Source organism: Arachis stenosperma, chromosome 3 (genome assembly GCF_014773155.1).
Source record: "Arachis stenosperma cultivar V10309 chromosome 3, arast.V10309.gnm1.PFL2, whole genome shotgun sequence".
NCBI classification, from domain to species: Eukaryota; Viridiplantae; Streptophyta; class Magnoliopsida; order Fabales; family Fabaceae; genus Arachis; species Arachis stenosperma.
The window spans coordinates 74,654,392-74,663,085 of NC_080379.1; positions in this window are offsets into that span (position 1 = coordinate 74,654,392).

Below are 8,694 nucleotides of genomic sequence, written 5' to 3' on the forward strand. Positions count from 1 at the left end.
AACCGAACCCCCTTCTTCATTCTTCTACCTCTTTCTTTTTCTACTAACATAAGGAATCTCTATACTGTGACATAGAGGATTCCTTTTTCTTTTCTTGTTTTTTCTCTTTCATATGAGCAGGAACAAGGATAAAGGCACTCTTGTTGAAATTGATCCAGAACCTGAAAGGACTCTGAAGAGAAAATTAAGAGAAGCTAAATTACAACAATCCAGAAACAAACCTTTCAGAAACATTAGAACAAGAGGTGATGGCCGAAAATAAATAATGCAAGGAGAATGCTTGGGGACTTCACAAAGCAACATCCAAGTTTGATGGAAGAAGCATCTCCATTCCTGCCATTGGAGCCAAAACTTTGAGCTTAAGCCTCAACTAGTTGCTTTAATGCAACAAACTGCAAGTTTTATGGACTCCATTGAAGATCCTTACCAGTTTTAACTGAGTTCTTGCAGATCTGTGACACTGTAAAGACAAATGGAGTTAATCCTGAAGTCTACAGACTCTTGCTTTTCCCTTTTCCTGTAAGAGACAGAGCTAGAGTATGGTTGGATTCTCAACCCAAGGATAGCCTGGACTCATGGGATAAGCTTGTCACTGCATTCTTAGATAAATTCTTTCCTCCTCAAAAGCTGAGCAAGCTGAGAGTGGATGTTCAAACCTTCAAACAAAAAGATGGTGAATCTCTCTATGAAGCTTGGGAAAGATACAAGCAGTTGACCAAGAGATGCCCATCTGACATGTTTTCAGAATGGACCATATTAGATATATTCTATTATGGTCTCTCTGAATTTTCGAAAATGTCATTGGACCATTCTGCAGGTGGATCTATTCACCTGAAGAAAACGACTGAAGAGGCTCAAGAACTCATTGACATGGTTGCAAACAACCAGTTTATGTACACCTCTGAGAGGAATTCTGTAAATAATGGGGTACCTCAGAAGAAAGGAGTTCTTGAAATTGATGCTCTGAATGCCATATTGGCTCAGAACAAAGTGTTGACTCAACAGGTCAACATGATCTCTCAAAATCTGAATGGATTGCAACATGCATCCAATAGTACTAGAGAGGCAGCTTCTGAAGAAGCTTATGATCCTGAAAACCCTGCCATGGCAGAGGTTAATTACTGAGGTGAACCTTATGGAAACACCTATAACTCATCATGGAGAAATCATCCTAATTTCTCCTGGAAGGATCAACAAACCTCAACAAGGTTTTAACAATGGTGGACGCAATAGGCTGAACAATAGTAAGCCATATCCATCATCTTCTCAGCAACAGACAGAGAACTCTGAACAAAACACTTCTAATTTAGCCAATATAGTCTCTGATCTGTCAAAAGCCACTTTTAGTTTCATGAATGAAACAAGATCCTCTATCAGAAATCTGGAGGCACAAGTGGCCAGCTGAGTAAGAAAGTCATGACTCCTCCCAGTACTCTCCCAAGTAATACAGAAGAAAATCCAAAAGGAGAGTGCAAGGCCATTGATTTAATCAAAGCGGCCGAATGCACCAAGGAGGAGGAGGACGAAAATCCCAGTGAGGAAGACCTCCTGGGACGTCCTTCAAGCAAAAAGGAGTTTCCTATTAAGGATCCTGAGGAATCTGAGGCTCATCTAGAGACCATAGAGATTCCTTTAAATCTCCTCCTGCCATTCATGAGCTCTGAAGAATATTCATCCTCTGAAGAGAATGAAGATGTGACTGAAGAGCAAGTTGCTCAATATTTAGGAGCTATCATGAAGCTGAATGCCAAGTTATTTGGTAATGAGACTTGGGAAAGTGAACCTCCCTTGCTCATTAGTGAACTGGATACTTGAATTCAGAGAACCCTACCTCAAAAGAAACAAGATCCTGCAGTTCTTAATACCTTGCACCATTGGCACTATGAGCTTTGAAAGAGCTCTATGTGATCTTGGATCAGGAATAAATCTTATGCCACTCTGTAATGGAGAAGCTGGGAATCATTGAGGTACAACCTGCCTTGTTCTCATACAACTGGCAGACAAGTCAGTGAGACAAGCTTATGGGTTAGTAGAGGACGGCTAGTAAAGGTTGAAGGCCTTTACATCCCTACTGATTTCATAATCCTAGACACTAGGAAGGAAGATGATGAATGCATCATCCTAGGAAGACCTTTCCTAGCCACAGCAGGAGCTGTGATAGATGTCAACAGAGGTGAATTAGTCCTTCAATTGAATGGAGAATATCTTGTGTTTCAAGCACATGGCTATCCCTCTGTGACAAAAGAGAGCAAGCATGAAGAGCTTCTCTCAGTTCAGAGTCAAGAAGAGCCCACACAGTCAAACTCTAAGTTTGGTGTTGTGAGGCCACAACCAAACTCTAAGTTTGGTGTCCAAACCCCATATCCAAACTCTATGTTTGGTGTTGGGAATACCACACTTAAGTTGGCCTGATCACCTTGTGGCTCCATGAGAGCCACTGTCAAGCTATTGACATTAAAGAAGCGCTTGTTGGGAGGCAACCCAATTTTATTTATCTAATTTTATTTTATTTTGTTTCTTTGTTATTTTTATGTCTTATTAGGTACATGATCATGAGGAGTCACGAAAAAATCAAAAAAATTAAAAACAGAGTCATAAACAGAAGAAAAAAAAATTTTCACCCTGGAGGACGCACGGGCTGGCGTTCAGCGCCCAGAAGGAGCATCTGGCTGGCGTTCAACGCCAGAACAGAGCATCTTTCTGGCGCTGAACGCCCAAAACAAGCTACATCCTGGCGTTTAACGCCAGAATGCGCACACAGAGGACAATCTGGCGCTGAACGCCAGAAACAAGCTTGAAACTGGCGTTCAACGCCAGAAACATGCATTACATGGGCGTTTAACGCCCAGAACATGCACCAATGGGCGTTTGAACGCCAGAATGATGCATGAAAGCATGTTACATGCCTATAGGGAGAAGGAATGGTATTTCTTTTCACCTCAGGATCTGTGGACCCCACAGGATCCTCACCTCAGGATCTGTGGACCCCACAGGATCCTCACCTAACATATTCCCACCTTACTTCCCAATCCTAGTTTTTGTGATGTGATTCCCCATGTCACAATTCCCAACATCTTCTTCATCAATCACCTCAATTCCTCCTCCCAATTTACCCATTCACCATTCACATCAACCTCCTCTTCCCCACATTCCCCCACATAGCCGAACCCTCTCTTCTCCCTCTCTACCATATTTTCTTCTTCTTCTTCTACTCTTCTTTTCTTTTTTTTTGCTTGGGGACAAGCAAATTTTAAGTTTGGTGTGGTAAAAAGCCTAAGCTTTTTTATTTTCATTCACCATCAATGGCACCCAAGACCGGAATTTCCTCAAGAAAAGGAAAAGGGAAAGCAAAAGCTTCTTCCTCCGAGTCATGGGAGAAGGAGAGGTTCATCTCCAAAAGCCATCAAGACCACTTCCATGATGTTGTGGCAAAGAAGAAAGTGATCCCTGAGGTCCCTTTCAAACTCAAGAAAAATGAGTATCCGGAGATCCGACATGAAATTCAAAGAAGAGGTTGGGAAGTCTTAGCCAACCCCATGCAACAAGTCGGAATTCTCATGGTTCAAGAGTTCTATGCCAATGCATGGATCACTAGGAACCATGACCAAAGTATGAACCCAAGCCCAAAGAATTATCTCACAATGGTTAGGGGGAAATACTTGGATTTCAGTCCGGAAAATGTGAGGTTGGCGTTTCATTTGCCTATGATGCAAGGTGATGAATGCCCTTACACAAGAAGGGTCAACTTTAACCAAAGGTTGGACCAAGTCCTTAGGGACATATGTGTGGAAGGCGCCCAATGGAGAGTAGACTCCAAAGGCAAGCCAGTCCAACTAAGAAGACTGGACCTCAAGCCTGTAGCTAGAGGATGGTTGGAGTTCATTCAAAGATCCATCATCCCTACAAGCAACCGATCTGAAGTTACTGTGGATCGGGCCATCATGGTTCATAGCATCATGATTGGTGAAGAAGTAGAGGTTCATGAAGTCATCTCCAATGAACTCTACAAAATAGCTGACAAGCCTTCATACATGGCACGGTTAGCCTTCCCCACCTTATGCCATCTATGTTACTCAGCTGGAGTTATCATAGAAGGAGATGTCTCCATTGAAGAAGACAAGCCCATTACCAAGAGAAAGATGGAGCAAACAAGGGAAGCTCCTCACGGCCTCCAAGAAGAACATGAGGAAGTGCATCATCAACAAATGCCTCATGGAATGCACTTTCCTCCCAACACTATTGGGAGCAACTTAGCACCTCCTTGGAAGATTTGAGCCATAATGTTGAACAATTAAGGGTGGAACACCATGAACACGCCCTCACTCTCCAAGAAATAAGAGAAGATCAAAGAGCAATGAGGGAGGAGCAACAAAGGCAAGGAAGGGACATAGAAGAGTTGAAGAACATCATTGGTCCTTCAAGAAGAAGACGCCACTAAGGTGGACTCATTCCTTGTTCTTTATTTCTTTCTATTTTCGGTTTTTAATGCTATGTTTATCTATGTTTTTGTGTCTCATGATCATTAGTATGTAAACCATGCCTTAAAGCTATGAATAAAACCCATTAGTCCTTCACCTCTCTTAAAAGAAAAATGTTTTAATTCAAAAGAACAAGAAGTACATAATTTTCGAAATTATTAGTGAATTCAGTTTAATTATATTGATGTGGTGGCAATAACTTTTGTTTTCTGAATGAATGAATGAACAGTGCATATGTCTTTTGATCTTGTTGTTTATGAGTGTTTAAAATGTTGGTTCTTGAAAGAATGAGGAACAAGAGAAATGTTATTGATGATCTGAAAAACATCATGAAATTGATTCTTGAAGCAAGAAAAAGCAGTGGAAAAAAAAAAAAGAAAAAGGAGGCGAAAATTCCAAAGCAAGGATCCAAGGCTTTGAGCATCAATGGATAGGAGGGCCCAAGGAAATTTAATCCGGGCCTAAGCGGCTAAATCAAGCTTTCCCTAACCATGTGCTTGTGTCATGAAGGTCCAAGTGAAAAGCTTGAGACTGAGTGGTTAAACTCGTGATCCAAAGCAAAGAGTGTGCTTAAGAGCTCTGGACACCACTAATTGGGGACTTTAGCAAAGCTAAGTCACAATCTGAAAAGGTTCACCCAGTTATGTGTCTGTGGCATTTGTGTATCTGGTGGTAATACTCGAAGACAAAATGCTTAGGGCCACAGCCAAGACTCATGAGTAGCTGTGTTCAAGAATCAACATGCTTCACTAAGAAAGTCAATAACACTATCCCAAATTCTAAATTCCCCCAGAGACGCCAATACCTCTAAACTACAAAGGAAAAAGTGAGATGCCAAAGCTGTTCAGAAGCAAAAAGCTACAAGTCCCGCTCATGTAATTAAATTAATATTCATTGATATTTTGGACTTTACAGTATATTCTCTTCTTTTTATCCTATTTGATTTTCAGTTGCTTGGGGACAAGCAACAATTTAAGTTTGGTGTTGTGATGAGCGGATAATTTGTACGCTTTTTGGCATTGTTTTTATATAGTTTTTAGTAAGTTTGAGCTACTTTTAGGGATGTTTTCCTAAGTTTTTATGTTAAATTCACATTTCTGGACTTTACTATGAGTTTGTGTGTTTTTCTGTGATTTCAGGTAAATTCTGACTGAAATTGAGGGATTTGAGCAAAACTCTGAAAAAGGCTGACAAAAGGACTGCTGATGCTGTTGGAATCTGACCTCCCTGCACTCGAAATGGATTTTCTGGAGCTACAGAACTCCAATTGGCGCGCTCTCAACGGTGATGGAAAGTAGACATCCAGGGCTTTCCAGCAATATATAATAGTCCATACTTTATTCGAAGAATGACGACGTAACTTGGCGTTGAACGCCAAGTACATGCTGCTGTCTGGAGTTAAACGCCAGAAAACGTCATTATCCGGAGTTGAACGCCCAAAACACGTCATAACTCGGAGTTCAACTCCAAGAGAAGCCTCTGCTCGTGTATTGATCAAGCTCAGCCCAAGAACACACCAAGTGGGCCCCGGAAGTGGATTTATGCATTAATTACTTACTCATGTAAACCCTAGTAGCTAGTCTAGTATATATAGGACATCTATCTATTGTATTAGACATCCTGGATTGTATTTTCTATCCTGTGATCACGTTTAGGGGGCTGGCCATTCGGCCATGCCTGGACCTCTTGCTTATGTATTTTCAACAGTGGAGTTTCTGCACACCATAGATTAAGGGTGTGGAGCTCTGCTGTACCTCAAAGATTAATGAAGTTCTATTGTCTTTTATTCAATTCCTCTTTTATTCTTATTCCAAGATATTCATTCGTACCCAAGAACATGATGAATGTGATGAGTTAATAACCCTCATTATTATTCTCACTGATGAACGCGCGTGATTGACAACCACTTCCGTTCTACATGCAACACAGGCTTGAATGTGTATCTCTTAGATTCCCCAACAGAATCTTCGTGGTATAAGCTAGATAGATGGCGGCATTTATCTGGATCCGGAAAGTTCAACCTTGTCTGTGGTGTTCCGAGTAGGATCCTGGGAATCCGGAAAGTCTTACCTTGTCTGTGGTATTCCAAGTAGGATTCCGTTCATGAATGACTGTGACGTGCTTCGAACTTTAACCTGCTGGGCGTTAGTGACAAACGCAAAAGAGGGATTCTATTCCAGTAGGAGCGGGAACCAACCGGTGATTGGCCGTACTGTGACAGAGTGCGTGCATTAGCTTTCACTGCGAGGATGAGATGTAGCTATCAACCATGGGTGATGCCTCCAGACTGGTTAGCTGTGCGAGTGACAGCCGCACAGGTTATTTCCCCGAGAGGAATGAAAGTAGCCACAGCTGATAGTGAACCCCTATACAAAGCTTGCCATGGAAAGGAGTAAGAAGGATTGAGTAGAAGCAGTGGGAGAGCAGGCGTCCGAGAGCTCTACAGCATCTCCATTCCGCTTATCTGAAATTCCTACCAATGAATCTGCATAAGTATTCTATCCTTTTTATTATTCCTTTTATTTATTATTTAATCCAATAAAATATCATGTTTAAATTCGCCTGACTGAGATTTGCAAGGTGACCATAGCTTGCTTCATACCAACAATCTCTGTGGATTCGACCCTTACTCACGTAAGGTTATTACTTGGACGACCCAGTACACTTGCTGGTTAGTTGAACGGAGTTGTGAATTCCAATAAAGAAAACCTCACACAGGTGCTGCCCCTTAGAAGCCTTCATCTCAAAATAAACAGTGTCCTAAGGGTATATTCACACTAAAGCTCAAAAGATAAATTCCATATAAACTTAAGGATGTTGAATCACAATTCCGTCCACCAGCAGGAACAAGGATAAAGGCACTCTTGTTGAAATTGATCCAGAACCTGAAAGGACTCTGAAGAGAAAATTAAGAGAAGCTAAACTACAACAATCCAGAAACAACCTTTCAGAAATTTTCGAACAAGAGAAGGAGATGGCAGCCGAAAATAATAATAATGCAAGGAGAATGCTTGGTGACTTCACAAAGCCAACGTCTAAGTTTGATGGAAGAAGCATCTCCATTCCTGCCATTGGAGCCAATAACTTTGAGCTGAAACCTCAGCTAGTTGCTTTAATGCAACAAAACTGCAAGTTCTATGGACTTCCATCTGAAGATCCCTATCAGTTTTTAACTGAGTTCTTGCAGATCTGTGAGACTGTAAAGACGAATGGAGTTGATCCTGAAGTCTACAGACTCATGCTTTTCCCTTTTGCTGTAAGAGACAGAGCTAGAATATGGTTGGATTCACAACCCAAGGATAGCCTGGACTCATGGGATAAGCTGGTCAATGCCTTCTTGGATAAATTCTTTCCTCCTCAAAAGCTGAGCAAGCTGAGAGTGGATGTTCAAACCTTCAAACAAAAAGATGGTGAATCCCTCTATGAAGCTTGGGAAAGATACAAGCAGCTGACCAAAAGATGTCCATCTGACATGTTTTCAGAATGGACCATATTAGATATATTCTATTATGGTCTCTCTGAATTTTCGAAAATGTCATTGGACCGTTCTGCAGGTGGATCTATTCACCTGAAGAAAACGCCTGAAGAGGCTCAAGAGCTCATTGACATGGTTGCAAACAACCAATTCATGTACACTTCTGAGAGGAATTCCGTGAACAATGGGATACCTCAAAAGAAAGGAGTTCTTGAAATTGATACTCTGAATGCCATATTGGCTCAGAACAAAGTGTTGACTCAACAGGTCAACATGATCTCTCAAAATCTGAATGGATGGCAACATGCATCCAACAGTACTAGAGAGGCAGCTTCTGAAGAAGCTTATGATCCTGAGAACCCTACCATGGCAGAGGTTAATTACATGGGTGAACCTTATGGAAACACCTATAACTCATCATGGAGAAATCATCCAAATTTCTCATGGAAGGATCAACAAAAACCTCAACAAGGTTTTAACAATGGTGGACGTAATAGGCTGGGCAATAGCAAGCCATATCCATCCTCTTCTCAGCAACAGACAGAGAATTCTGAACAAAACACTTCTAATTTAGCCAATGTAGTCTCTGATCTGTCAAAGGCCACTTTCAGTTTCATGAGTGAAACAAGATCCTCCATTAGAAATCTGGAGGCACAAGTGGGCCAGCTGAGTAAGAAAGTCATTGAAACTCCTCCCAGTACTCTCCCAAGCAATACAGAAGAGAATCCAAAAGGGGAGTGC